The sequence below is a fragment of the Equus caballus genome, chromosome 9 (assembly GCF_041296265.1).
Source record: "Equus caballus isolate H_3958 breed thoroughbred chromosome 9, TB-T2T, whole genome shotgun sequence".
In the NCBI taxonomy this organism is placed as follows: domain Eukaryota; kingdom Metazoa; phylum Chordata; class Mammalia; order Perissodactyla; family Equidae; genus Equus; species Equus caballus.
This window is the reverse complement of record NC_091692.1, coordinates 6621625-6648636: the sequence shown is the minus strand read 5'-3', so window position 1 is coordinate 6648636 and position 27012 is coordinate 6621625. Positions and strand designations below refer to the sequence as shown.

Below are 27012 nucleotides of genomic sequence, written 5' to 3'. Positions count from 1 at the left end.
GGATCTCCCGGGGTAGAAATACAGGCATCAGCTGGGCTGAGGGCCTCCTCTCAAGTTCGGGGGTTGTTGGCAGAATTCATTTCCTCCTCCAGCTGTCCACGCAGCCCCTCCCATCTTCAGGTCAGTAATGCCACCAGGTCGAGTCCTTCTCACGCTTCCAGTGTCTCCATCTTCTGTGCTGCCTCTGTCCTGCTTCCTCTTCTGCCCTCAGCCCACAGACAGTTCTGCTGCTGAGGGCTCCTGCGGTTACACTGGGTGCACCCGGACCATCCAGGACACTCTCCCCGTTTTAAAGTCAAACTTATGAATAACCTTCATTACATCCACAAAGGCCTTTATGCCATGTAAGGTAAGTCAGTCACCGATGTGACAACAGGGGCAAAGGTCTTGGGGACCAAAATTCTGCCAACCACACCTGATGTAAGGATACTAATTAGAAAGTTATTCTAACGGTTCCAGCAGGAGAGGTTGGTGACCTGGACTAGAGTGGGGCTGGTAGAGACGGAGAGAAGTGTGTTCATTAGAGGAATCTTGGGGAATGAGGGAAAGAACACTCATAAAGGGACACTGAGGTCTCTTGCTTGCACAGTTGGATGAATGTGAAGCTCACTATCTCATAATGCAACTTCTTCCGTTTTTGGACAGTTTTCATCGTGTGTTATTTTTCCCTGCACCTCCAGTATTGCCACCCCATTTCCAGCCTCTCTCTCCTGCATTCAAACTGTCTCTGCATTTCCTCATTTCCACATGGAATCGCATCCCTGAAGATGCTCCCGGCCTCCGACCATTATTGCAAACACACACCAGAGCAGATCTGTGCTATAGTCATATCCTTCTGATTATAAATACTATATATGTACGGACTATAGAAATCCACACAAAACCAATATCTAAATCTAAGAGAGCAAAAGTTCCAACCCTGGAACTAACCACTGTTTATAAGTTAGAGTTTACTCATTTTGAATTTTTAGATGTATGTAAGTATTTTTTACAAAAAAAGGATAAAAATATACACTTCTACAACAGGCGTATTTTCCTTAGTAATGTATCTGGGCAATCCTTACAGGTCCCATATCTGGAGTTTTCTGGTTCTTTTGGACAGTGGCATAGTATTCTTTAAGTGGATGCACCACAGTTGATTGACCCCGTTTCTCCTTAGTGGCTGTGTTTTCACTTTTTGCTATTCTAAGTGAGCCTTTAGTCAATATCCAGGTACAGATGTCTTTGGCTGCTTATGTGGTGTATCTCTGGGGTAGTTTTCTATAACTGGAATTGCTGCCTCGAAAATTATATATATCTGAAATTTTACTTGTTATTATGAAAGTGTCCTTCAAAAGAAACATAGCAGTATGTTTTTTCAACTAATCTGGGAGTGCCAGGGGGAGGGAGAGTATGACTTTGTTTAGGGCCAAAGGAACCCTCTCAGTGAAAAATCAGAGAGGAGATCAAGGTTATGTCTTCAAGGAGTCTAGAGAATATAAGATTTAACAAAGGTAACGTGTCCCAGTGTTGCTGGCGCTGTGTTATGTACTGAGAATAGTGTAACAGAATGGGGCATAATTCAAAGAAGAGGAATTGAGTCCTATCCTCAAAGATCCTCTGGCCTGGTTGGTAAGCGTGAGGCTGGTGCAAAGCATTCAGGGAGCATGGGGGAAAGAAGGCCGTGAGGAGTTGGGGAAAAGTTTCTCATTTGAGCTGAGTTGTTTTGAGGAGCAGGATTTTGGAGGGAAAGAGTTTGTGTGTCTTTCACTAAATAGCTCAGTGAGTTGGCAGAATGTGCATAGATTTTGTAACTTGAGGAAGAAGGTATAGGAAATGAGGCTGGAAAAGCAGGTGATTTCAGTCTGTTTAAGTTGGGAATGCCTTTCGCTGTAAGTGACAAGAAGGGAATAACAAGGCCTAAACAAATAGGTTTGTTTTTTCTCAAATAAAGTCTAAATGCAGGAGGCCGAGGGAATCGGTTCAGTGGCTAAATGGTGTGGGGGCCAGTGTCTCTGTGGTTCCCTCAGCCTTTCTCTCACGGTGGCAAGATGGCCGCTTCAGTTTCTGATCTCGCATCTGCATTCAAGCCACGAGGAAGGAGAAACGGGTGGTACCAACGCATCTGTTCCCTGCCTCAGGAAAGCAAAAGCTTGCCCAGAAACCCCCACCACAGATTTCTGTTCCTATTTGCCTGGCTATCACTCGCTGCAAGAGAAGCTGAAAGCGTGGAGAACAGAAGGTCCTAACTGGTTTAGTCCAACTATGACCATTGCTGGGAAATGGGCACACAGGTTCCCAAACAAAACCAAGGCTCTTGTAGCCAGGAAGAAGAGGGCACAGACATTAGGAGATGTCTAAAGCTTTCCTCGGGGCTTAGATTTCGAAGGGCCTGTGCACTCTACAGGAGCGTGTGTTTCTTCCTATGCCAAAGGCTGCCGACCCCTCGGGGTTTCATGTGGTTTATAAAGGTTGCTCGTACTGACTGTTCTTTCTCCAATAATTCCAAGATTCCAGACTTGGTGGAAAATTGTTTCAGAGTGACAGCCACTGATCAAATGAACAAGTCCCCTTATTTACTTTACAGCATGAAAGGACAAGATTGTGCCGTCGCTTTCATCTGCAGCACTTTCCTCGACTTCAAAAAGAATATTATAAACAAAGGCGCTTCACAGGATGTGGAGATGAAAATCAGTCATGAAACCAGTTTACATGGCACAGTTTGGGAAGAATCATAAGGGATAAACAAACCTCTTTTAAAAAAAATCCATATTTAGACATAAATGTATAATTACTCTCGAGTTATTATGGATTTTGAAACATCTGTAACTGGGTGATCATACAGTCAGCTCAAATGTGCCATAGTTTTAATGGTTCCACATGGTTTTTCTTAAATATAAAATAATTTATTTTCATCAAATCAAAATACCTGAAAACTGTTGCTAAACATCCCGTATTTAGTTTATCTATAAATTCATATTATTTCACTCTGATTGCTCATGTGTTTATATTTAGTAGAGAAACAAATGGCAGCTTAGGAGATCAGAATAGGAAGTCTGCTATGAATCCTTCATAAGTTAAATATTAAAGTAACCTGTTAAAAACTTAAAGAGAGTGTTTGGAAATTATTCAACTGGCCTTATATGTTATAATCACTATTCTCTTGTTAAACATTAAACATATTTTGGGATAGAGAGGAGGATCATTTTCTTAAACTATTGTTTTGTTTTTTTTTTTAACTAAACACTTCTATAAAGCTATGATTTCTTATGTGAAAATATTAGTAGAAAGATTGCCAGTCTAACTGTATTCTCTACAAACGCTCTTTAGGGTTTTGCTCCACAGCATGTGAATAAGCGGTTTTAGTACTTTTTACCTAGAAAATGTTGATCACATGAAATGTTATTTCATGTCATTATTGGTTTCAATAAAAGGGCATAAGTGTTTCGAACTTTCAATAACGAACACTTACTTGACCTGAGTTACTAGGTCCATCCCACACTAAATTGCTGTAAAACACAACTGCAGGGACACAAAAGGAAAAAAAAAAACCATAGGCAAAGACTTGGCAGTGACAAACCCACCAATATTTATCCATCTGCACCATAGATGAAAAATACACTGAGGATTGAGTGATTTCAGAGTAACAAGCATAAGCCCCCTCCCACAAGGATATTGCAGATGATCAAGCAAAACCCATTCTTTTTTTGTCATAAAAAGTGTTCCCTTCCCTTTCATTTCCCTTAAGACTCCCTCTTCTAGCCCGTTGGTACTGACCAGTCTGCTCTGGATATTACCCCTAAAATGGGCTGGGGTGGCTCATCCTTCTTCCTTCACTAGCTGTGTCAGTCTGAGTCCTCTGGGAAGCTGAGGGCAAGAGTGCAAGATGTTTATTCAGGGCATTGCCTGTGGAGAATCTAAGAAGAGGGAACAGGAATAGACAGAGGAGACCTCAGACTGCCCTACAGACCTGACGCCTATGAAAGGAGAAAGAGAAGGAAGGACTGGGTACACAGAGCCTCAGATCACAGGGCAATGTTGAGACAGTCTCAGCCAGACGGATAGGAAACACCCAAGAGAAAGTGCCCATTGAAGAGTTTCCCTCTTGGTCAGCAAGGGTGGCTTTACCATTGGCGTGAACCCAAAGGAGTGACTGCTAGAGAATGTCAATCACCTCTGCTCCTTAAGAGATTCTCTTGAAGGGAGAGCTGAGCGGGGCATTCCTGTGGCCACGACACCAGCATTAGCTTCCATATTCTAGATCAGCTTGTGATGCTCCCCTATGTGAGAGGCTGCAGTAGCTCCCTATTGGCTACAGAATAATGTCCAACAGGCACTGAAAGTTTCTGAAACCTTGACACTGGATTCATTTACACCGTCTCCTTTGAGTGTATCTCCTCCTGACTCCTATTCTCCAGCCAGCCAACTTCATGCCATCCCCCAGAGGTCCAGTGTCGTGGGGTGCCTCTGAGCTCTTGCTCCAGCTGGTCTTGCACCTTCATACTCTCCTTCTCAACCTCTCAAAATACTTCTCACCTTTCCATATCCATGCAGACTCCTTCTCCTCTGAGACATCTTTCTTGAACCATCTATTCAGGTGCATCACCTTTCCTTTGTGCTCAAACATCCTATTGTGCAGAGGTCAACTTGGCATGGATTGCATTTTACTTTGTTTTATGTCTTTTCTTCAAAGATCTAGAGGACAGGGACCATATCTCTAGGACCCTTCTGGGGTCTTGTACATAGCAGTCCTAATCTGATAAATATTTATTGAAGAGAAATTAACCCAAATGCTGGAAAGGATGTTTGTTTGTCAGGAGAGAGGATGCGGGAAAAAAGATGGAATTATCCAAGCAACCCCCAAAACATTTCTGCACACATCTCCCCGAATCCTCTTGGCCTCTCATGGAGAGATTCAAGATTCCCTCTCCTGGAACTTGAGCACACAGTGTCTAGAGAAGTTGAGAGATAAGGGACAAGGGAGCAAATGGAGCTTCCTTTTTCTGCAGCCCTTAGAGAGCTCAGCACTAAAGGAGAGAATCAAATCTGTGTTATCCTGTGTAATGCTTCCCTTTCTTTCTTACATGTATCTCCACGTGGTCCAGGCTTCTCCCACCTGGTTCTTATGTGAAGCCTAGACGACATTGCTCATGCCTCCTGATGTTTATCTTTGGGTCCCTATCACCCAGCAGAGGGCCTGGCAGAGAAATGGTGGCAGGGAGCTGCGTGAGTGTGGTGTGCAGTGAGCAAGGAAGTGGGCACGCTTACAGAAGCAGAGATCCTATCAGCACAGGGTGGTTGCCAAGAAATCACAGAGAGAACTACAGAGACCAAAAAAATCACACGAGGTGAAGGGACACACGGCAGCATGCAGAAAAACAAACGAACAGGAGAGACACTCTGCTTGGCAATGGTCAGTTGGATTAGACTATTTTTCACCCCGCAATAGAAGTAAAACTATTAACTGGATTCAAGTTAACTAGTCTTTATTGTGTGCTCATTTTTGCACAGGGTCATTCTTGTCTCTGTGGTTGAGACAAGAAAGAGTAGGATATAACCAATTTCTGGTTGCAAAGTACTTATAATCCAGGTGGGAACACATGTACAAGCACACATTAAAGAGTTTAAAAACAGCACCGTAGAACATGCATTTGAGTTTCTTTTCCCTCTTACATTTAGTTTACCTATAAGTCCTGATGGCTTAACCTGCAAAATATGTCCCAAATCAGTCAACTTTGTCCATCTTCACCATGCAACCTGGGTCCAAACCCCGCTCGTTTGCCCCTGGACCTGCAACACCACCGAACCGGTCTCCTTCGCTCTGATTTTGTACCCTCATGGTCCATTCTTTGCCCAGTAGCCAGAGAGCTCTTTCAAAAAACACAAATCATATCTCATGATTTCCTGCCTAAAACCCTCCCATGGCTTGCCGATGTAGTCGGAGTAAAGGCTGAAGCCCTTACGTGATCCAGCACTAGCCTGCCTCTCAGATCCATCTCCTCCAGGCTTCCCCTTGCTCACTATCCCAGCCATACCACGCTTCTTTCTGTTGCTGGAAACTGCCATGCTTGGTCCCTCCTTAGGACCTTTGTAGATGTTGTCCATTCTGCCTGGGACACTTTGCACCCCGTCTTTGCAGGACTGGTTCCTTTGATTCATTCATGCCTCAGCTCAGATGTCATTTCCTCAGTGGAGCTCTCCTTGACCCCCCAATCTAAGCTACCAATCTCCCCTTTAGCCATTTTCTCATAGCACCCCTTTATAGACCTTCACAGCACTTAGCAGCACCTAAAATAATCTTTTATTGTCTATGTGTTTATTGGCTGCCCTTCCCCCGGAGAATGTAATCTCCTTGAGAACAGAGATCTTGTTTTTCTTTGTCAGTACTGTATTTCTAGTGCCTAGCATCATGCCTTGTGTATAGTCGAGTCTCATTAAATGTTGAGTAAATGAATGAAAAATATGAACTATCAGAAAACAAAGAAAGGAGATTGTAGCTCAGAGTAGTTGGGGAAAGTTCTTGGAGGAAGAAACATGATTTTAGATGTGAAGAATGGTGTGGGGAGCAAAGACTTAGAGGCAGGGATGTGCACCTTTTTGTGAAAGGGAGGAGCCTGGCCTGGCTGCAGTAGAAGGTACACACAGGTAAAGATGGAGCAGGTGTTATGTTAGTGAGTGGAATGTGGACAGAATCAGAAGGCAAAGGAAAGTCATTATACCACCAACTGGTGTGTATGCGTTTTGCCCCAGGTGTCAAAGCTTTGAAATTCCACAGGGGACCTGAGAGCTAGGATGCCTGTTTATCATCTTTTTTCCAATTTCAACAAATATGGAACAAATTACAGTCCCTGAATCATGAACAGAATAAAAAAAATTTAGTAAGCCCCAGCTATTTCCTATTTATACTACTGATGGTGATTTGATTTGATTTTTTGGCCCCTCTGTTTCTCATGAAGCGGTTGACCATTTTGACAGAGCAGCTCCCTGAATTATTCAGTCTAGGAATAGTTTTCATTTCCTTGACATTTTATTTTCTCTCAGGAATGGCCCTTGTAGAATATGCATTTCTTTTCCTTGAATGAAATAATGTATGTGGAAGTACTTTGCAAACCATCAGTCACTACCAAATGGAAGGAGAGATGATTATTACCTCTAAAGGTCTTCAGGGACACACGCTACTGAAAGTATACAGTCTCACTGCTCCGGTTTTCTTGCTTTTTATTGCAATAAGATGGACTATTTTATTATATCTGCAGATTATTTTCTGCTACTGTCAGGAGGCAGACATGTCTGTCTGTACATTGCCTGGTTAAAATTAATGAAACCCACATATTTCCGAGAGAAATCTTGGATGAACAGTCCATCACATAGCGTATTGTTTGTTTAGAAGAAAGAAGAATTGAGATTCTGCCTATTTGAAAGACTTATTCCTCCCAGTCTCCACTTGGCTCTTTTCTCTTTAGCACAGGATGTCTACATGCAGAGTTAGGATGAACAGCATCTTCGGTGAGCGCCCCGGGTTGCAATGGTGGGCTGCAGAGGTGGTGAGACTTAGGTTTTGTGTTCTACTTAACAGTGAAACTGTTCTGGTAGAGAGTCTAAGGAACATACTCAAAATATGAAAATATTTTCCAAAATGGGATCCATCTATCTTAGTCCTGCCTAAATAGCTCAGTCATGGTTCCTGAGCATAATATTTATGGGGTCATGTGGATGCTTCCTGTGCAACTTTTTTTCAAAGTGATCATTCTTCCATTTTATAGATATCATAGGAGAAACAAATTCTAGGAGATACCAGGGCTCCTGGGTCCATCTCCAGTAAAAGGCAAGACTCAACATTCAGTTAGGAGGCAAAGGGCAGACAGAGATAACAAAGAGTGGGATGGTTTTGAGTTCTGGCTTGAATAGAATTCCAATGAAATGAGCTGCAGTGGAAGAGCAGAGGGTGGTTCAGGCAGCTCTATCTGAATAAATGTAAGAGACTAGGAACCCACAAGAGGTTTTCATCAAGGCAAAGGAAAACTCAGTGTTTCCGGCGGAGAAGTAAGTGGAATGTAAGAGCAAACACAAACTTCTAAGAGAACAAGGGAGACAAAGATGCTACCTGGTTTAAGAATGGACTGGGGTTAAAACTTGTCTCATATGCCAGATAAACCTGGACTTGGACTGCAATAATAATAATAACAATAATAATAATATCTGTTGAGCTTTCTATGCAAGAGTTGCCACACTAAGCATTTTCCTGAATTACCCTGCAGAATCTCATTAATCCTTACAACTTCACGACCTAAGAACTAAGCTGACCCTTATGTTATGGTTGAGGGAACGAAACTTCAAGAAATCTAAGATATTCAAGTGTTGGAGCCAGGACCCAAACAATGTCTGTCTGACTCCAACACACATAATATAACTATTTCTCAAGGACATCATATGGTTTTGGATTTGTATTCAATTGGAAAAAGAGAGAAGCAGCTACAAAGAAGCTAAAATTAACCTTAATTTTTTGCCTTCTGAAAATAATATACATAATTCTTTAGATAACCTCCACTCCTAAAGGTAACTGCTGTGAACGCTTCAGTTCCGCTATATATGCAGCTGTTTGTTTACTGTACATCTTTCTTTTCTTAGTGGAGATCATCTTATAAACAGTATTCTGCAACTTTTTGTATTAAAAATATAGCAATCCTTTAAGAAAGTGATACCTTTCCATATTTGTGCACCTTTTCCCCCTGAGAAAAACAGTGCTACAAAATGTCTATGTTTGTATGTGTACATATAAGCACATATGTGTATATACATATGACGTGTATATGTGTACACACACGCACACGCACAGTATATACATATACTTTAACAGATGCTGCCAATGGGGGTTCTACCAATTCGTATTTTCACCAGAGTATGATATAAGATCCTCCCTTTATTCACATCTTTGCAAAAACTAGTTGTTATTAACTTAAAAAATTTTTGTGATTCTGATAGTGGGGAAATATCTCATTTGTTTGCATTTTTTTGGTTATTAAAGATGAAGTTTTTCACATATTTAATGATCTTAACATAAATGTGTTTCTGAAATATGTTCATATAAATATATCTTTTTTCTCTTAACCACTATACTATTTCCTGTGTATCTGTAGTTTTAGACATGTGCATAACAGATGAAATGGGAAGTAGGGATGGGTAGCTTTAGGGAAAGAATGACTGTGGTGGAGGTAAGGGTTGGTACCGTGGGAAGGGGACATTGGGACAGTCCTTGACTGTTTTACATAGCTGTCCCAGAAATATTTCATGACCAAGGCCATTGGAAGGAAATGCTAATGTTTGAATGATAACAAAAGAATGTTTCAAAGCACTGTTTCTGGTCTTTGATCACTTATATTCTCTTATTATGAAGTTTTTTTCACATCTAGATATCTGATTTCTTCCAGTTTGTAAAGTGGGGTCAAATTTTTCTTTCTTTTTAAAAGGATATCTTGAATACAAGGAAAAAAAAAAGACTTGAAAACGCTTTGAAAACATCATTACTCCATAGCATGATAATTACTTTTATTTTCTTTTATCAGTGACATCCTCTTGGATCTGATCTAACCCATTTCAAATCCACCCACACACTCTTTTCCCATCTCTCTTCTAAAAACACTTACTTTTTTGAATAGTGAAAACAACAGTACATCTTTGCCATTCTCTTGGATTGCCTTTCATTCGTCTTTCAGGCTTGAGGAAAGACGCCTTCTTCTAAAGTCAAGATGGAGAGTTATCTGAGTTGTCTCTTCCTTAAGGACTGAAAGTGAGAGAGCTTTATAAAGAAATACAAGGTTCTGGAATTTTGCTTTCTTTGGATTAAGAAAAATCTTAACCTGTTGTCCTTCAGGGCTACACAAAACACATGTGTTAAATCAGGATTTTCCTGATAAAGGTGGACATGGGCTCTCTTGACAATTTGACCTATTTGAATTCCGTTGGGCTGCTATACGTATGCCTGGAAGGTCCATCAAAGAGTGGATATCATAAATCAAAACAAAAAAAATTCCACTAGGCTGTATTAGAACAATTATCCATGATCCATTAGAATTGATGCCCCAAATCTTCATCTAATCAAATGCAGTTTTATTAACCACTGTACATTTTTAATAGGCAGCTGGCTCTATTCATTGTAATTCAAGGTTGTGCTTCTGCCACCATCGTAAATCACTTGTTATGCTCTCCTGCTTTATAATACCGGCATAACCTTTTGCTGTATTGTGCTGTCAAAACATTCCAATCCAATTTGATGCAATTTGATCCTACGTGTGTGCATCCCTCTCTAACCTACAGAAGAGCAGAGATAATTGACCACATCTGAGAATTTTTTCTCCAAACACGTCTGATCATTAAAACTCTAAATAAATGAAAAATTCTTGACAATAGTGTTCATCATTAAGAACTTCTTTTCATAGGCTTAGCAAACAAGATGTGGACTGTGCGCAATGGCTAGTCAAAGATGGATGAATAATGGAAGCTTTATTTGCTGAGCATTCCAAAGGCTCCTATTTATGAGCAGCTAAAACATGATTCATTGGATCCATTAGTGGTTCCCACACCCGTGGCAGACTGGCAAGAAAGACCCACATTTCCAGGACTCGTGAAATGGTAGCCCTTATATTGCCTGAAACAAAAATGATTCCACACTATTTTCCATATAGATTGCATACTTGTATTGATTTTTCCCTGACTGTTTTGCAAGTCATAGATCTTCTCCAGATGCTCGGGTCACAGTTGCCAAACAGATGCTCAGTCCAAAGGATCTGTGGTCGTCCACCTCGACAGCTGTTAGGGAGAAACTCTGCCGGCCACAAAAACTGAACGTGGAGTAGAGAGTTGAACAAGGATGTAGTCGTTTTTTTCTCTTATCTGACACTTGAAACACAATATGATGTATTTTGGCTTAGAAGCGTTTTCTTCCCGCTTTCTATTTTTGTATACGTACTATCAGAGAGGAACACAGGAAACCTATGACAGCCCAACCTAGACTGTTCTGAGACGAGACTAGAAATTAAGTTTCTGGCAGGAAACCACATGTATTTTGAAATCCGGTACAATGTGCAACAAAATCATCTCTTCCTCTTCTCTATCCTGTAACAATAGTCATTATCTTCTCTTACTAGAGAAATAGGCCCTTTGTTTTCTCTCTTGTTCATGGGGCACAAGAGGTGTCTTTACAGTGAAATGAACTGCTCGGCTGGACCTGAAGTATTTGCTCTCTTGATGTGCTTTCCCTCTATTGACATTCTTTGAGAAAAACTTAATTTTCCTTTTCATATCCGTCACATGGATATAGAATCAGATTTCATTATGTTTTTTCTATCTGTGGTTTCCCTAGCCATATCCAAGATGCAACTTGGGAAGCAATTCTTTAAAAATAAAAAAGAGCTTACAGCCTTTTCTTGCTTCTGATATTGAAATACACCAGAAGCACTGAGAAAGAAAGACGTGTGCCTTCCCTTATCTAGAAAAGCAGTGAAATGTCACTGCAGAGAAGGACCTCAAATGTGTCACAGCATTTCTGGAGGAAAATTGGATTTATCCCTGATGCGTGGCTGGGGGCCAAGGACCCAGATTAGAAGTACGAAATACACAATTTCTGCTCTGTAACTGTTTTCTGTGTAACAAAGGAATCCAATTAGTGCATAGTATGTATTGTGTATCTCCTTTATGTACACAAATGTGTGTGTGCCATCTAAAGGGTAAATGAGCAGAACCCCCAGCCCTGTGGCCTGAAGGAAAGAGGGCAGACATCCCTCCCACCAGGTGCACAGAATGCTTTAACAAATTAAAAACACACAGCAGTTACGAGGTGTTCCTTCCTCATATTGATGCAGAGAGACAACAAGGGCGGCGCTGACTGGGTATTTGAAGGGTTAAGTGATAAATATCTTCTCTAGGTCTCCTAAGAATGCTCTTTCATGAAGTTTTACACAGAAGACATTCCAAAAGGTAAGAATAGAAAATATAAACGTTAATTAATTTATTCTCTTACTTAATTGCATTTATTGCGTCTTCCTATATGCCAGCCACAAAGAATGATACGCATAGCACCATCACTAACGTAGAACTCAGAGTCAAATGAGTTCACACGAAGAAAGTCATGTGAACACAGGACTATGATACATGAGATCAATGTGGGGAAAAAAAGCATATTTAAAGTGCTCTGGAAACAAGGGCAGGAGTAATTCACCCTGTTTATTTTTTTAGGGAGGGATGTCCCTGCTGACACCTCCTATTCCCCTTTCCTGCTTTATTATTTTTTAAGAGCACGTATTATCACTTGATATAGTATATATTTACTTGTTTATTAACAAGTTTTTTTGTTTTTTTTTTTTACAGTGTGCACCAGCCCTACCCCAAATGTAAAATAGACCCCCTGAGAACAGGAACTTTTCAGTTGTGTTCACAGCTATATCCTAGTGCCCGGGACAGAGGTTGACATGGAGTAGTTGCTAAATACGTATTTGTTGAATGAATGAAAGGAGTGCCAGCTGGGTGCGAGATTCTGTATCAGATGCTGGAGATGTGGTGGTGAGTAATTCTCATGGTGAGCTGGACCACAGGCAGCTTACATTCTAAGGGAGGAGAGAGAAACAATACACAAATAAGGGTGATGATTTCACACGCAAATGAGCACTAATGACGTAACAAAAGTGGATGCCCCTGCAGAGTGAATAGGGCTGTTGCTTCACTTGAGAGGCCTGGCCTCTCTGAGGTGACTTTTGGGTCGATCCCGAGACGGTGAGAAGCAGGGAGCCAGGTGAAGATACGGAGAAAGAAGACTTCAAGGGGAAGAAAGAGCAAGTCCAGGTCCTGAGAAGGGAGTGAGCTTGGTGTTTCTCGAGAGCGACACAGGCAGGTGCACCCAGAAAGAACCGACAGACAGAGCGAGAGGTGAAGGGGCGGAGGTGTCAGGTCACACAGGACCTTGTGGGCCAACGCAGGAAGTTTGAATTTTATCCTGGTCTCAAAAGGAAGCCACCAGAACGGTTTAAGTAGGGGAGTGACGGGATTTGATTTATGTTTTAGAAAGTACATTTGCAGAGCTGTTCACAGTCACTGTGCAGAGGTGGTCTAGGAGGAGGCTTGGGGAGGCCTCGCCGGGGAGTCTGGTAGGAAGTTCAGGAAAGACGTGACTAAGCTTGGACTAAGGGTGTAGCAGTGAGGTTGGCAAGAAGCGCTCGGAGCTGGGATGTATCATGGAGGTGGAAGGGACAGGAGTTGAAGGAGGTCTTAATGAGGAGATTGAACAACTGAGTTAGTGAGTGGATGACAGAGGGTGACAAACAGGTTGGTTTTCGTTAAGTGGAAAATATAACTAGAAGAATATAGGCGATGTGGACGGACGGTGAGGCTCCTAAAGTCTGTTCTTTGGAAGTTTGAGTCAATGAGCTCATGAAGAGCACGGATCTGGAGGTTACCTGTACATAAAGGATACTGGAATTTGACCCTTGTAGCTGAAATGGGCAGGGCAGAAAGGAGGAGGAGAAACTGGCGTCAGAAGGCAGTTTGAGGGAGGGTGATAAAAAACAGTGCTGGAAACAGTAGAGCTGAGAAATGTTACAGAAAATTGATAGCCCGTCCATTGTGCCAAGACACTGCCAGATAGTGTCCACTGTCTGATAAGTGCTCCACTTATCTAATGCAGAGAAAAATCAGTTAAACCAGTGGAGCATCATATAGACAAAACCGCCAACAGCTTGACTGCTTTTCCCACATTTTAGCTACTTGCTTTTGTACTACAGACAAAAAACTTTTTTCAAGGATTGGAGGTAATGGATGAAGCATGGAAAAAAAATCTGGATTTGATTTCAAACTTGGTTTCAAATTAGTGGGGACAGAAATGCAGTGCTGCCATATATGGCCCTGAGAAACCAGGGGGAGAGAAAGGAAAAGAGGCCAACATCATTATCTGAACCAGTGAAAGGATGTCATTTCACGTGATAAAACCTAATTGAAAACCTTTACCTTTGGCTAAGAACATGTTTTCGTGTTTACATTTAAATACAAGAGGGTGTGGTTTTCAGGAAGTTCGTTTAAATATAATGAATTAATAGAGTGCAAATCGGACTTACAGATGCTGGGAACCTACTTCATTTCCCAGCATCAATTCTGTACCCGGAATAGATCACTCTCAATTCTTCTGGAAAGATGCTCTCACTTGAGCATTCCCAGGAAGATTGTGGGAAGAAGCTACGTGTTTGTGTTTAATGTCATGAAAAATAAGGAGATGAGAGGTCCACAAAGCTATAATTAAGCTCATTCATTTATTCATCTGACACATATGAATTACACTCAAATCCAAAAGTATGTGATAAATATTCAAACCTCTCTGAGGTCAGGAACCATCCCCGTTGCGTCTTTCTATCCCTTAGAGCACTCAGCACCAGTTTGTGAATTAAATGAATGAGTCTGGCAAAGAGAAAGGAGCTGGACCGTTTAGAGAAGCCACAGGGACAAAGTAGAATTTTAGCTTGTCCTTTAGCAGAAGGATAGTTTATCTAGAAATTAAAAGAGGCAAGGAGTTACAGCTATTAATAAATTTGGAAGTAAGATTTGCCTCCTAATCCAAATGTGGACAAACTGACTTAAGATCATTCATTCATTCAACAATTCATTTAGTTCCTACTATGTTCTAGGCATTGTGCTGTATCCTAAGCATGCATTATAAAATAAAATATTCAGTCTCTGCCCTAAGGAATCTTGAAATCTAGTGGGGAAGATAGACAAGAAACAAATAAATAGACAAGTTACTGAATTGAAAAACAAAAACAAGCAAGCAAACAAACAAAATCCAATTTTTTTTCCTGTGATAAGAACTTTTAAGATCTACTCTCTCAGCAACTTTCAAATATACAGTTCAGTTTTCTTAACTATCATCACCACGCTGTACGTCATGTCTCTAGGACTTATTTATTTTGTAGCTGGAAGTTTGTACCTTTTGTTACAAAAACATTTGTAACTATGTGGGGTGATGGATGTTAACTAGATTTATGGTGAGTTCATTTCACAATATATACATATACTGAATCATTATGTTGCACACCTGAAACTAATACAATGTTATATGAACAAAGAACAAACAATCCAGACTATTCTGATAGAAACTAGCGGAAGATCGGTTGGTCACGGTGCGGTGATCGGGGAAGTCTTCTCTAAGGAATGATGTTGAATTTGGATGGGAAGCAGCCAGCCCTCCTGCCAGCAGAGAATCTGGTGGGGGAGGAGGGAGTTGAGGTGGCTGATGGTCCACACAGAGGGAACAACATACGAAGCCGTGAGATGGAAATGTCTTGGTTCTTTTGGGAGCTGAAAGGAGGATTGGTAGCTCAATTTTTGAAGCTTGGTTTGGAATAAAAATGGGATATCTGAGTGGAGAGTTTCTAGAATAAGGAGGAAATTAACAGCCCAAAAGGAAATGAGTTGTCACTGGTGACATTCACTCATCATAAACCTGATCTGAGTCATTCTGGGCGTCGGGGAAGTAGCAGTAAGAAGCTTGCACTCTAGAAATAGAAAAGAAATAACTCAATAAACAATTTGATTTCAGATCATGATAAGGTCCTATTAAGATGACACAATATCCTGGGAATGATAATGACTGCTTTAAATAGGGAAGTCAGAGAAGGCTCTTGAGGAGGAGACACCAGCTGCAGAGGCTGCAGTGAGGGCATTTCAACAGAGCATGTGCAAAAGTCCTGAGATCTGCTGGTTCTACTTTTTCTATTGTCGCAAATGCTCAGAGTATTCTCGTGGTCCCTCTGTCCCACAGCACACAAGGACACCTCACTTCATCGTGTCCAGAGGCAGCATATCATCTCTGGGAAGCCAGAGTCGCCCGTGCATGCTCCATCTCCTCTCTCTCTGTGACTTCTGCCTCTCTTTCTGTCACGCTGTGCAGCTTATCTTCCCACCCCAGCTACACTGCCAGCAACCCCTTCTCCCTCCTGAGGGAGGCACAGTGAAGTGCTCTGTGGACTACAACCTGGGAGGAGCCTCAAACAGCGGAGGAAGTTTCTGTGGCCCAGGAGGCTGGGTCAGGAAATGGGTGGCTGTAACTGTAGGGATGGGCACAGTTCACTGACGAGCCTGAGACTCAGTTCAACAAGCTGGCACTGAGCTCCTGCTGTGGGGGTTCTGGGCCACTCGCTTGCATCTTCCTAACACACGTCTGGGTGTTTGAGAATGTGAGCTCTGAATGTGGATGCAAATGCATGGCTATCTACGTCCAAAAGAAGAATGGAGTAGAGAATCATGCTCTCAAAGGCAAACTGAGACAAACTTCGCAAATTGCAATTAAAGACGAACTGAGATGTTACCAAGTTGCTACTTAGAAACTATACAAAATATGCAAATATATTTTCTTTATAGAATTAAGCTACCCAAGAACCAGACTCAAAAACATTAATTGAGCACCTATTATATGCCAAGTCCTCTGCTTGGAAAACGGATTTAATTCTTACAGTGGTCCTTTGCAGTATGTCTAATTTTCCCCATTTTACGGGTAACGGGCAAGAGAGCAGCCTGATGCACTGGTCACGTCCTACAGACCGGCAGAGCAGGGGCGGGCACGCAGGTCTTCTGACCATGGATCCTGGGTCATCTCCTGAGACACCAACCACCTGCTCAGCATCATGACAGCACATTGGGAGGCAGCCTGGGGAGAGTCGAGAGCAGCGATGGCTACGCCCGATTGAGTGTGAGTGAGAATCTCAGCGTTACTCTTTCTAGCTGGGTGAGCTTGGGCCAGTAACTTGACTTTCATAAGCCTCAGTCTTCTGATCTCTACAATTGGAATAATAAAACCCATGTTGCAGGGTTGTTTAAGGACTGAATGAGCTTCTTCCAACAAGCATCCCTCATCATGCCTGGTACACGGCACTCAATAGATGGGAGTTACGTATCCTGTCAAAGGAGAGAAGTTAGCCCTCAGGGTGCTCTTTTTAAGCTTGTTCACATCCACCAGCTCCTTGTATTCTCTAGCAAATGGAGCTAGCTGGTGGAGGGCAGGGCTCCAACCTAACGCTGTCTCCAAGATGGTGCTCCTCGCTCCCCAGCCCTCTCCACCCAGAGTGAGCAACCCAATCATCCTCATTAAAGCAGGGGCTTCCCACTGCCCAGCCTCACGTCTGCAGCCGGGAGCAGAAGAGTCAGAGGGACATGAGTGGCCATCAGCAGTTAACATTCAATGTCTCAGGACATATCCACCACCCGAAGTCTCTTGTCACATTCTCTCCCTGAGGTTTCCAACAACTGAAGAGACTCACATTGGAATCAAAATGCTGCCTTTTTAACATAATGACTGCCCCCTTGTACCTTCAGATGCCTGAGCGGGATGATTTACATAAATGCCCTGCGCACTGTGTCAGAACATTTAGATATGAGCGTCTGAATCGGGCTCTTATTAAGAAGAAATTCGTTCCTAATGTAATTTAATTTTTTTGTATACTTACCCCATCAAATACCCTGCCTAATAAATTATGTAAAAAAAGTTAAAAATAAGTGAGTCACATGACCCTTGAAGTTAGAAAATAAATCAGGAAAGAAAAAAAGGGAAGTGAATTGTTCTAAGTATACCAGAAAGGCCTTATGTATTCAGAGACTCATTTACTTTTCTCCAAATCAATATGCAGTGCTCAACACAGAGAATATCAAATATAAAGCCCAGAAGATAACAGCAGCAATTGCAACATGCAATTGTGCAGCTGTGGTATCATCCCGCACTGCCCCCTACCCCCCAGCCCAGGCCCCTCCATCAGATGCGTTGCTATGTTAATATTTTAGGCTTAAAAGACCAGAATTAATGCATTCAATTTTGTCTCTGATGTGTTGGTTTTCTGTCAAAAATTCCTGACAGAATTAACAGCCGATGAATCAGGATAATTAGAGATGCAGAGATGCGCCCGATCACATGGTCCTTGGGCACACCATCATCTCTTGCTTGGATGCAGGGCTTTGGCACGAGATGACCCGCCTCGCCATTCTTCTCCAGGACAATTTTCAGCTATAAATAGGCCACCAATGATTTTTCTCTCTGAATAATGAATATGGAGGGTGATCTTCCTCTGTTTTGATGAACAAGAATGATTACCAAAATCAGACGAAATCTAGGGAGGCAACTGGAGGAGGTGTTACAAAGCCCCTGAAAGGGACAAAGTTTAAATTAAGAAGAGTTTATAGCCTTATCATTTTACTGATTCTTTTTTTTTTCAAATCATGAAATGGTTTTCTGTTAATAGAGAGATCCTGCGAAATAGGCAAAGATCCTCTGGGGAATGTTCCAGTTCATTCAACCCTACAGTGAAAATAGGGAAGTGTTTAGAGGAGGACAACAGAAACACAGGAAGTGGACAGCTGAAAATGAGAATGTGAAATTTTAGCGTTTTCACACTCAGTGCCAGCCTCTGCCCCTTCCCTAGGCCAACGCCTCCTTTTCCGACAATGTCTTCACTCTGGAACAGGAACATGGCAGAAGGGAGAGAGGAAGGGAGGATACAAGTGTCTGGCTGCCGGTGAAGTAAGTACCTGCTTTATGGTCAGAAACGATGAAGCTTTATCACCTTTCTTTCCACCAGTTACTCAAGAACAGTGGAGAATTCAGGGTCCTGCTGCTGTCAGCCGCCAAAACCTTCCTAATCCGGGCCTGCTTCTGGCTTCTAGTCCCTGGTTGGTTACTCCCATCTGGATTTCTCTACCTGCCTCTGAGAAATTTACTTAAATCCCGAAAAGACTTTCAGAGGGAGAAAATGCTACCACATCTGGAAAGACGCTGCCACAGATCATCCTGGTATCTGACCTCAGGGGGGCGTTTTTGAAGCTCTGTAAGAGAAGGGCTCAGCGTGGGATGCCTCTGACCTGCCCCTCCAGGAGCCTGGGCTTTGCCACGGGCAGCTTTCTGTGGTCAGCTGAGGATGCCAGCAGTTAGATGTCAGCAACAAGTTGTCTTCAAAAAGGGGTGGAGGGGCCGGCCCTGTGGCCTAGTGGTTAAGTTCGGTGCACTCAACTTTGGCAGCCCAGTTCACAAGTTCGGATCTCAGGAGTGGACATACACTGCTCGTCAGCCATGCTGTGGCAGCAACCCATATGTAAAGTGGAGGGCGATTGGTATGGATGTTAGCTCAGGGCTAATCCTCCTCAAGCAAAAAAGGAGGAAGGTTGGCAATGGGTGTTAGCTCAGGGCCAGTCGTCCTCAGCAAAACAAAACAAAACAACCCCTCCACACACACACAAAAAGGGGGTGAGCTGGGGGCAGAGCAGGAAGGTGAGGAGCACGTGGGATGAAGAAGGGACATATCTTCCTTAATTATTTCTTCTTAAGTCAGCAGAGGTTGGTTAGCAACAAGGGAGGGAAATAGTTGGTATGTTAGGAACAAAGCTGGTGCAATAAATTATGAAACTGGCTGTAGCAAAAATCCTGTGAAATATACCACCCACCCTTAGAAAGATGGCTTCCCTTTGCCCTGGGAAAGCACAATAAAGATGTTGGGTAATACCTACGCTTTACAGTAACCCATTACAGATTTCCAAATGCCCCATCACTGTCACAGAGCACCAAGGCCTGTGGACTCTGATTTACAGCTCCAGGAGCAGTGACAGACATAAATAATTGAATAATTAAATATGCACATAAATCTTTTCTCCAATCCCTTGTCTAAAATTATCACTCTTCTAAAGAGTGGAGAAGATTAATTTTTAATGTTCCTAAATTAGTTGGAATAAAACCTAAGAATAGGCACACTTGAACATTTGATAGAATGCGCTTTCTTCCTCTCATGGTGAGAACAGCATCTCAGGCCCCCTCGTGATTCAGCTGTTACTAAAACTTGAAAGGAAAATAATCCATTAAATAAAAAGGGCTGAGCATTGGAAAGCATTGATTGAATTGTCCTCTAATATAACCAATTAAACTTAAATCAGAAATACGGTCAAAAATAGAAGACATCTCCACTCTTGGTTATCCTCAGAAAGGAAAGCGATGTGAGATGTGGATCACATTGTAATGAGTACATGATTCTAAAAGTTGTTTTTATTTGATTTTTAAAGACATTGTATACATTTTCACTGCAGGAAGAAAGAGAATGTTTTTGGACCATGTTTGGGGTTAAATCAGATGTGAATGGAAGATCTCATTCCAATCCTTTGCACATAACCAAGATAATTCTTAATTGTAGGACCACCAGCCTACTACAGGCTTTTAGGCTCTGGAAAAAAGTCATAGGCGTGTGTGCATGTGTGAGTGTGTATGAGATCATTCAGAATAATTTTGAAAATATAACCTTCCCATACTGTTTCCTATTGTGACGTATAACATCTAAATATTTAAACATTTTTGAGTGAACTTATTTATTTATTTATTTTTGGTAAGGAAGATTGGCCCTGAGCTAACATCTGTGCCAATCTTCATTTTGTATGTGGGATGCCCCCATAGCATGGCTTGATGAGCAGTGCGTAGGTCTGTGCCTGGGATCTGAACCTGTGAACCCTGGGCCACCAAAGTAGAGAGTGCAAACTTAACTACTATGCCACCGGGCCGGCCCCTGAGTGAACTTATTTTTTAAGCATGCTTTAAAGAGCAACAACAAAATAGATAATAGGTTTGCATGTGGATCCTCCTTAACCCTCATCTTAAAGAATATTTTGGGAACCACAGCACTAGTATCAATACAATGGTGAGTCCTCCGATCTTCTTGTTTATTTAGAAAATCTAAAAAAAAATCAAACTGGTATGAATGAAAATAGACATTCCCAAGTATCCTTACTAGAGCAATATTGTGACCCAAATTTCTGAATAAAGAAATTTAAGTGTGTCGTAATAAGCTGCTCATTTCATAAAATACTGAAGGCCACAAGATTTCAGTCAAGAGAATTTGATTAACCCACTAAATTTCATTCAAACTGAATTTGACTAGGTCCTAGGTGGAAAAACTGGTCTCTACTGAGACACAATGACCGCAAACTGCAGCAAACTGCAGCGTAATGTGTTCAAAGCACGAGGATCTCCCAAATGGGACTCAGGGTAGCAACCTAGCCATCAAGAAGCAATTTAAGGAGCAATGAAAGCCGAAGGGCACAGGAAGGGAAAAGAGAACAAGAAACAAGGTAAGGGCTGAGGAGTGTGTGCTGTTCTTAAGTGCATCAAAGGTAATTATAACAAATATCCTAGATAGGGGGTCATTTTCTCTTCTCGGGATGAACTACTTTTATCAAAACATCTGTAAAATATCTACTTCTATAAATGTTTCAATCTAGATCTAGTGGGGACACGCTCAAACTCTTTTTTGTTTTTAACTGATGAGAGAATTAAAAAGTTCAGACACTAATTTTTCTAAAGAATTTAATGTTAAAATTATTTCATCCAATGAGACAGCCAAAAGCGTGCCTTTTCTTTGCCCAGAGCAGCCAACTTTGAAGGAAAAAAAAAATTTCCTAAACAATGAAAAAGAAACTTAAAGCAAAGAAGAGCATTGACAATTTGGTTTACAATGTCGTTCACGGCAGTCTTATTGATATGACTCCTGGGGCTTAGTTTTTAAATGCATAAGCACTTATGTAATGTATTTTAAAATTTATATCAGCTTTCAAATCATTTTTACACTGTGAGGTCTGGAAAAAAAATTAAGTTTGCGGGGGAAAAAAATTATTTTGCAAGTTATTTAGGTTAACATAGCAGTCATTTCATTTTTTCACCCCAAACCTGACTGTAAGTCTGTGATTTCAAGGCCCAGGAATAGGATCCCAAGTGACCGGGTAGAACCTTAGCTGTAATTTTACCCACCTGTGTTCAAGAGTTTACACTGATTTTGATTTGCTTCCTTCTCACTCATTTTTTTCCTGTTCTGTGGTTTCCATGGTGAATTCCTTTCAGGCAGGTGGACTAACCCCATCCTCCCTGGACTCAACAGTTCCAGGCGATGCATCTCAGTGGTCTCTGAAACCCAATCACAGCAGGCCCAGGTCTAGTTTCAGAAAAGAAATCTACTAGCAGAAAATAGATAAGCTTGCCACAATCAAAAAGGAAAATCAGGTTGAAAGACTTAATGAGGTTTTATCCTTGTAATTAGCCACATCGTTTTGTTAAAATTAAAAAAAAAAAAGGACTCCAATGAGCCTTCTGTGCTGTAATAACTCAGATTTGCATGGTGTGCTGCAGTGTACAAAGCTTTCTCACAGATAATTTCATTTTAATTTATATGATGCCTGCTTATTTTTCTGGCAGATTTTAGAACTCTGCTGTGATCGCTCATGATCTCAAGTTCGTGGCTGGCTATAAACAAGACCAGGGCAATGGGGGGCGGTGTGGGGGGGTTGTCTAGGATGAAATGTAACAGAGACCCATAATGGAAGCCCCGGAAGGCACTTGTTCATACGCTATTCCATTTCTAGCACGATCTCAGAGCCAGGATGTCAGAGATAACGTCAGTACGCGACTATTGTATTCAATTTGATTTTTTGTTATTCAAAATCGTTTCCTGGGAGACAGTATTCTTATTTAAACTTAGTTTTTAAAACCATTTCATCTTCACCACTGTTTCTTTTAAGCTTTCCAGATTAAATTCTTACAGAAAAGCCTCTTTGAAGGCATCATCCACAGAAATGAAATAGGAACAATTGAGCTACATGGATTTGCTTTTGAAATATTGACAGATTAAGGTAAAATCAAATGCCTCACCCTGTAAAAATAGCTCACATTCTTATTTGTAAAATTCAAATCAGCATTTCCTAGATCCAGTTTCGCTTCGTAATTTCCAGACTGCCACCTGGATGCATTCAGGCTGTTCTGTGAGTGACACAGTTGAGCTAATTTTGAAGGTTCCTCCTTTGTCTCTGGGCTCCTTCTTTTTCATCGCCCCAGGACTCTCTACCTCAAATTATCTGAAGCTATGTCTGAACATGAATAGACAAATGGAGAGCTGAGGCAATTATACTCTTAATTCAAGCAGAAAAAAAAAAAATACACTTTGCCTGAGTTATCTGGAAATCTCTGGCAAACATCTTTTTCTGTTTCGATGGTGTGGAAGTTTGCCTCACCTCTTTTCTTTGGGGTATAGAGCTGGTCTGTGTCACGTGGCTCTGAATGCTCGGTATCTACACATGGTTGCCTCATTTCCTGTGCCTCAGACGGTATCTATTCTAGGAAGGCTCTGCCATGAAAGGAAGGTTCAGTGGTTCTGAAGCAATCCCTGTGAACTCTCAGATTGATATTTTAAGTTCTTAACTGATCTTGGGGCCTGTTACACCAGTCATGGTGCGCTGGACCAACTGACATTTTTATTCATTCGTTTACTTGTTCATCATTTATTCAGTGCTCTGTGCCAGGTCCTGAGGATATGAAAATGAAGATGTCTTGGCACCGTCACTTGAAGAGTTCAAAGACACATGAGAAAGTAGTTACAATACAATGCAATAACTTTGAACAATGAGTCCACTGTGGGCAAAAGCACACCCCCTCTAAAAGTTTCAAAGAGACAGAAGCAGAAGCAGCAAAAGCAATTTCCCACGAGGATACGTTTTATGCTTATCTTGTTTTATTTTTCTTCTACAATCCCTTTAGAATGAGGGATTTGTTCTCACTGGAGATTCATTTGCTCCCTCTCAAAGATATTCCATCTCTGTGAGTTCTGGGGTAGACATTTCCAACACAGGAGGGTTTGGCAGAGGTTGGTCAAGCATCTTTGCCAAGGGCTCTCCCTGGCAGATGGCAACAGCTGTTTGTGATGGAGCCTAAGAAAGTACAGGAGGAGCCTCTCAAAACATCCTTTTTATTACACTAATGACTTTTTCCCTGAGAGTGGTTTTTCATTGTATCAGTGCATAATTGTTTTTGCTAATACATTTGCTCTGATCACACAAAAATCTAATTACGCTATGTAATGAATCATTAACAATTTCCTTAAATTCATTTCAGTGTTTGCATGCTGGTAGGTATTCAGTTTATGCTAATAAACCTAAAATATTTATGCGTTTAAGTCTGAGATTGCAGACTCCGTTCAAAAAATTTGTTTTAGTAAATGTACATTTTAAATCCACATTTTGTAGAACACTGAAATGTAAACTCTACAAATCATTCTTGAATGCAATATTCTAATTTTCTATTCCCTTTTTGAGCAGAGGTTTTAAATTTCCTTCACACACCACGTTCACTTAGCTACAACAAGATGACACACAGTCATGTTTAACTCGAGAGCGTTAATTGGTGTTTGGTAATGGGAGAAGATCAAAAGTGATTGATGCCGACCTTTTTCACTTTGATTTATCCACATTGAGATTCAGCCTCTGATCCATTTGCTGAAACAGATATCAGCAATAAGTACCTTATTATTACTATTTTTAATCAAAGAAGGGAAGAATAAGCCTTGAATTCTAGCCATAAAAAACACCACTATAAAGTACAGAGATTTCCTACATTATTATTATTATTATCATTATTATTAAAGATATACTATGTGCCATGTACTCTGCTCGGGGCTTGCTGTTCACCGTCTCGTTTAATCCTCCCCGAAGCTCATGAGGTCGGTGCTATGTTATCCTCGTTTTACAGATAAGAAACTGAGATTTCGAGAGTGAAGCAACTTGCCCAAGTTTACACAGTGTTGCATAGTGGTTCTCAAGTGAAGATGATTTGGCCTCCCTCGGGGCATTCAGCAGCGTCTGCAATGAAAGGGGACATTCACTGTCACAATTGGGCAGGGGGCAACTGGCATCTAGTGAGCAAAGGCCAAGGATGCTGCTAAACATCCTGCAACACACAGGGCAGCCCCCATAACAAAGAATTCTCTGGTCCAAAATGTCAGTATTGCTATGGTTGAGAAACCCTGGTGTGACAGCTGTGCGATGCGCTTGTCGTGGCTCCTTGGGTGACCGATTTCAGAGCAGCTGTGGTGGACAGCTGTGGTGGACAGTGGGCTGCAATTGCAAGCATCTCACCATCACACGAGGTGGTGGCTGCCTGCTTTACTGTCTCAGGTCTTTCTCCGAAACATCTGTGCAGGTGCAGCCTGGGCTTGTGTGGGTGTTGACACCTGGAGGCAACCCTCCACCAGTGTGCAACCTCCCTGGTCACTGGTGGGACCATTCTGAGGGCCTTCAACACAATTCCTCTGCATGTACAGTGGTAACCAACGGCAGGCACTTACTGACCCAGTGCCATCTCCCACTGGTCGAGGGTCCCCCAGGGTTGTCACCACCTCTGCAATACCAGGCTGTGTCTGTTGCTGGGCTTCAGAGAAAGCTGTGGGGCAGAAAAACAGAGATGCCACCACCTGAGCTTGGGGTGGGATGCTGGTAACTACATTGAACTGTTTGTTGTTAGTCATTGAGTCCATCCTGACTCCTAGCGACCCTGTGCATAGCACAGTGGAACCCTGCCTGGTCTTTTTGTGCCACCGCTCACCTTCCAGTGCTGTACCAGGCAATGCTCCACCGCTATTCATAGGGTTTTCATGGCTAATTTTTATTTTATTTTATTTTTTTTGCAGAAGTGGGTGGCTAGGTCCTTCTTCCTAGTCCGGAAGTTCCGCTGAAACCTGTCCACCATGGGTGACTCTGCTGGTTTTGAAATACTGGTGGCATAGCTTTCAGCAACAAACAACTCGCAGCCACCATAGTATGACACCGGCAGACGGTGGTGTGGTTCCCTGACTGGGAAAGGAACCTGGGCCGTGGCATCGAATCTTAGCCACTCGACCACCAGGGCTGGTGCCACGTTGAACTATAGCTGGCTGCAATCAGTAATATACACTTTATGGGTTTTTATCACTTCCCTGTCTTACTTCCCTATACTCTCTCTTCTTCCTAGACTTCCCTCCCAAGTAAACCGCTTTACTTTACTTTAAGCTCTGCTTTCAAAGGAACTTGAACTAAGACACAAAGCTAGCAAGGCTGCTGTGTTATACTGCAAATCGAATTAAACAGAACCAAAAGCCGGCTGTGTCATCTATAAGGAGGACAATCAGTCTGTTAGCTCCCTTTGCCTTACGATTCCTTCTCCACTTTAAATTCCATAGTCAGCTGTTTAACATTGCTTTATCAGGTCTCTCAATTCTCTGCCTACTTTATCTTTTCCCAAACCGGTAACACATCCCCAGTGACGGAATCATTGTTTTTGCGTTGTTGTTGTTGTGTGTATGGAAGTCATATTGGCTTGTGAGAGGAACCCAGTGGACCTGATCTACTGCAGGTTTATGCTGATAACCTGAACTTGACCTTTGCTACTGTTTGGAAATCACTTTCGTAAATCTTTTAGTGACTTCTTCACATACTTCTCATTTCTTTTTAGCCCCAAACCTGGCTTTGTCAGCCCTCTTCCACACGATCTCTTTGTACCATTTGACACCTTCTTCCTAAAATTTTTTGTCTTTCAACTTCCATGATTATCCTACGTTTACTACTCCTTTGATCTCTCTGACAGCTCTTTTTTTTTAATCCACTAGCATCTCTTTTTCCTCCTTCCTCTGATCTGAGGACAAGACTTATCATCTGTCCTTTTTCTATACTCAGTCTTTGGATGAGCTCATTCACCTCTCTATGGATGACATGTAAATTTCTGTTTCCACCTCTAGCGTTTCCCCTAGGTCCCGCGGCCATTGCTCACTGTCCACTTGACTAACCTATCAGCTAATCTTCTCCTAGGCGGCCCATATGGCTCAAAAGAAGCCAAATCCCCTCCTAAGTCTAGGAATGCACCAGAATGGTGTAAGGAGAATTTTCTCCTCTTGCCCAATTGATTCAGCAACCGTCATACAAACCAGTTCAATTCCCTGAGATTCAAGGAAAGATTTGTTGAGGACTCTGGGGAACTTCTTCCTTACTCTTCTGGGGGAGATTTCAGAAGGAATTCTCTTTTTTTCTTGCCTTTTCTCAGGATTTATTCACGTGCAAATGTGACTTCTGGAAGGGAGGTCATTATGTTAATACCACCTTGTGGATAAAGGCAACAAATGGAGGAGTGTTGAGTCAAATGAATCTCAAGGAAATGGAGCTAGGGAAACTGAATTAAGTCTGTCCTAACAG

General features: G+C 41.9%; 1 long non-coding RNA gene across 2 annotated transcripts in view; it reads left to right on the top strand.

The window, feature by feature from the left end:
- The first annotated feature begins 211 nt into the window (after positions 1–211).
- The window catches only part of LOC138915364 (uncharacterized), a 102142-nt gene continuing 75341 nt past the window's right edge, over positions 212–27012 (top strand). Inside the window, exons 1-3 of one of the 2 annotated variants that reach the window (XR_011421208.1) lie at positions 216–349; positions 11901–11952; positions 12343–12461. This is a non-coding gene — a long non-coding RNA (uncharacterized lncRNA). Of the gene's footprint in view, positions 350–11900; positions 11953–12342; positions 12462–27012 lie in introns of those variants that run through there. The other variant, XR_011421207.1, reaches the window with a different exon arrangement.